Raw genomic sequence first — 4,837 nt, 5'->3', positions numbered from 1 at the left:
TTCGGATGTATATTTATGGAACTTGACGCGGTCGCATTACACTTCTGACTATATCGCTGGATGGCGACTGCGACTCAGCTACCTTTCCTCGTCCGACAGGTCATGCGACGCCGAATGGCCGCGAGTGACGCGAATCGGTCCGGCGATGCACTAATAATAATATTCATCTTTCAACTTCCTTACAGAACACCTAGTGTAACGTTTACTGCTTTAGTTTATAGATTAATAATAACAATCTATCGTCCTTTACTATATATTTAATCATGGTGTTGTTTATTTATTATAAAATAAACCCATAACTACATCATAGGCGCAGTCGATTAAGGATTCTTTTATGCACACTAAAAAGTAATTAAAGTAAGTGCTAAATTAATTACAGCAATTATTATTTTTAGCACCCTTAATTAAATATTTGCAAACTAGTGAACCTACAGCTTTAACTGATAATAAGTCTAGTAGGTCCCAGAAAAAGAAATTTTTAAGACTTAATTAGTTATAAGCTTATTAATTTTTGGGGTTAAGGTATATACAGGCTGATTTTTTTATCATAACCCACTCAATTACTTTAATAATAATAATAATTTAAACATTTTTTTTTTTATTATCTTTAGTTACACATTATTCTTGAATTATTAACTATGTAACACTTTTTAAGTTCATCCCTTATGCCTCGTAAGGATGTCAACTTTGTTTTTTAAATGGGAACACATATTTTGAGTTTAATAAAATGTTTGAGTTTTTAATTTAATAGTAAATGTCATTTGAATTTTTAGTATAACTTTATTTGTTTATTAGATATAACATTTAAAGTTTCAAATTTTTGAGTTAATATACATCTATAATACACAAGGGTTTATAAATACAGGTAGCTAATTGGTTATTTATGACATCAATATTAGCAGATACACAACATTGTTATTATCAATGATAGTTAGGTACATTGTTGTGAGTTTATAAATACACTGACTGACAGTACAAAAAGTAAATCTATTGATAGTCATAATTGATAATAAATAATCCGTGACTGTGGCAGCAATGTCATAAAAATTTTCGACCAGGAACCCAAAAAGTCACAGGATAAGCGCAAAATACTATATATAGAGCTGCATATTGGCTGACAGCTGAACTTTGAAAGTTTATGAGTACGCTAAGTTCACAGCACCGGTGTATGACATTGAAGTGCAATATAGAGCCGCGGTACTCGACCATCTTATCGGTGACGTTGTACTAGGACATTACTTGTTAGTGAAACATGAAGTGGCTTAGAACTATCAATCTTGTACAATCCACATGGGTACAGGAAGAAGAGCGACGGTATGCTGGAGAAAACCGACTTTCAAACGGGAAACCGAACCGAAAATGATTATCCTGGAAGGGGAGTTTCCAGAAGTTGTCCGGTCAATATTATTCAAGTACCTAAAGGTTTTCTCCGAATAAGTCGGGAGGACCCGAGTCATTGAACATGACATCCGTTTAAATGAGAAAACTCCGGCTACTTTGAATGCATATGCTAATCATCGTGAAAAACAGCATACCATTACACGTATGGTGCGAGAAATGGAGGAGCAAGGTATTGTAGGACTTAGTACCTCGCCATGGGCATCTCCCGTAGTTCTCGCCAAGAAAAAAGATGAATCCCAGCGATTATGCGTGGATTACCGGAAACTGAATCTCCAAACAGAATTCGACGCACATCCAATGCCCGACTTGCACAAAATGGTCCGTGGAATTGGTGGTGCTAACGTCTTCAGCACCATCGACCTAAAGTCTGGTTATTGGCAGGTCAGTTTGATCCAGGAGTCAAGACTGCTCACCGCGTTCCGCACACAAATGAGCCTCTGCCAATTTAAAGTAATGCCCTTCAACCTTAAAAATGCCCCGGCTACTTTTCAACAGTTGGTGAACAAGGTTTATGCGTGGATACGTCACTAAATTTGTATTTGTATACCAAGAAGATATCGTGATGTACTCAGTGTGTATGGAGGATCACCTTAACCACATACAACGAGTCTTCGAATGGTTACAAACACATGGGTTGACATGTCAACCGAAAAAATGCAGTTTCGGAGTAACCCATATAAATTTATATTTTTTATATTTTCTTGGGTCACTTAGTAGATTCGACGGGAATTGACAGGAAGGTGGAGAAATTAACTGCATTCACTGAATTTCCTGTACCGAAGAAAGTCAAAGATCTACAGAAATTTCTCGGAGTATGCGGTTGGTACAGTCAGTTCGTGCCCAATTACACTGAACTTACCGCTCCGCTAACTGATCTTTTGGCTCATAGGATCAAATGGCGATGGACGATACAAAAGCAAGAGGCGTTCCAGAAGTTAAATGAAGCTCTTGCCTCTGCACCTCGACTCTGTCCACCACTTCAAGGACAACCGTTTTATATACAAACGGACGCAAGTGAGATAGGATTCGGTGCAGTACTATTTCAACGGGAATAAACCGGGCAGAGAAGGGTTATCTCATACGCCAGCCGAAAACTTTCTCCCACTCAGACATGGTATTCAGCCGTAGAACGTGATTGTCTAGCCATTGTATGTGCCGTTGATCGCTTCCGGCCATATCTAGACGGGAAATTTACTTAGCTCATGGACAGCATAGCGCTGAAGTTGTTACACCACACTTCGACTTTGATATTCAGCAAATGGCTGAAGTTGAAAATCAAACAGCAGATACCCTTTCAAGAAGCCCTAAGGAGAAAACTCCGGTAGATGAAGATCAATTAGAAAACAACTACCATGATCCACCGTTGACCGGAGATTTATCCGAACGAAGTCAACTAGGGGAAATAAAAAAGGATGCTTACCCGGAGAATATACCTATTTCCGACATAAGAACCCGAAAAGCAGGAGGTGCAATTTTGGCTCAGTATGTTCGGAAACTCCGTAGTGAAAATCCAATTTATCGGCACTTACACCAAAAATACCACATGTAAGATGGTATTTTGCTAAAAGGCCCGGTAAATAACGGAACGGACGGAAAGATTATCGTCGTTCCGTCACACATGTCAGACCACCTATTATGAAGGTATCATGACTATGTTTCTTCCAGAAATCCAGGATGGAAAGAAACTTACCGGAGCATTGGTAGTCGTTTCTTCTGGACCGGTATGAGAGATAAGAAAAGTTATAAGAGATAGTAAAAAAAGAAATTGTTAAGATTAATATGCAATCAGGAAATTTTATAATTACAATTTACAATAAATTTATCAAAAAAGCTCGATTTTTTTTTTGTATTTTTATTGTAATAGATCACTTAAATAGAAATCATAGTAAACATTTCTAATAAACTTTTGGTGTTTAAAAAGATTCTATAATTGAAAAATGCAAAACTGAATTCATTTTAATGATTTACTTTAACTAAAAAACGGTAGCACAGTGGGGTCGAGGCACAGTGTGGACGAGGCATAGATGTACCAAGTATAGATGATATCTGACAGTGATTAAAATCACTATCATAAGAAACGCTTCGATGCAAATCTGTAGATAGTGTTTCCTTTAGAGAAATTGGTGAAATATTTTAAAAGCAACATGAACTCTTATTTCTTTAATTATATCCTGATTAGTAGTTCTTTGATTTTAAAATATAATATATGAATAAATACTAATTATAGTTTTTAAATTTAGTATGAAATTGTGAGGCCAGCTATGATGTATGGTTCATAGTGTTGGGCGGTTGATAAGAAAGTAGAGCAGAAAATAAGTGTAGCAGAGATGAGAATGCTTAGTTGGATGAGTGGAGTAACTAGAGAAGATAGGATAAGGAACGAGCATATAAGAGGAAGTATAGGTGTTGCGTCAATCGTGGATAAGATGACAGAAAATAGACTTAGATTGTTTAGTCATGGTATGAGGAAAGAAGAATCGAAAGCTGTAAGAACAGTTATAGAAATGAATGTTGAAGGAAGAAGAGATAGAGGAAGACCAAAAAAGAGATGGAGGGATGCTATTGAATGCGATTTGAGGACAGCTGATNAGTTGATGTTGCTTTTGGAATAATCCACCAATTGCCTAATTAAAACAAAAAAAAAAAAAGTTTGTTGGGAATTTTTTCTGCTATTCTGCAAAATTACTCCTTCGTTGACTAGAATGAATCATTAAATAGAAAATTTTATGAGAATTAAAACAATATTATTTTTAAGATTAATATGCAGTCAGAAAATTTTATAATTACTATTTACAGTATATTTATCAGAAAAACTCATTGTTTTTTTGCATTTTTATCGTAATAGAATACTTAAATAGAAATCATAATATCATTTNTTTTGCATTTTTATCGTAATAGAACACTTAAATAGAAATCATAGTAATCATTTCTAAGTAATTTTTGATATTTAAAAAGATTCTACAATTGAAATATCCAGAACTGAATTAATTTTAATGATTTACTTTAACTAAAAAAAAAAAAAGTTATTATTTTGAATCCCTCTTATGGGTAGGTAAAGGGTTAGATTTATAAAAAAAAACCAAATGATAGATAAAGACATGCATCTAAATAAAAAAAAAATATACTGATTAGGCCATTTTTGGTAAAGTTATAACAGTTAACAAAGTTATAAATTTTATACATTGTACTACAAGGAACTTTCATCAGAAACAAAAGTATAATATTCTAAATCAACTTTTCGCGATGTTTTCAAATGTGCAATTAGACTTTTTCTATCACTTCTAAGTTTTAATATTATTAAAAAATAGTATTTACATATAAAAAAAAATAATTAAGAACAAAAAAAATTGTTTTAAATTAATACTGATTTGATATAATATTTAATATTAATTTGATTATTAATAAGTTAAAAATAAGGAAAATGACATATTTAACC

Source organism: Daktulosphaira vitifoliae, unplaced genomic scaffold (genome assembly GCF_025091365.1).
Source record: "Daktulosphaira vitifoliae isolate Bord-2020 unplaced genomic scaffold, ASM2509136v1 Scaffold_5, whole genome shotgun sequence".
Classification (NCBI taxonomy): Eukaryota; Metazoa; Arthropoda; class Insecta; order Hemiptera; family Phylloxeridae; genus Daktulosphaira; species Daktulosphaira vitifoliae.
The sequence above is the reverse complement of the archived record's forward strand: the minus strand, read 5'-3'. Positions refer to the sequence as shown.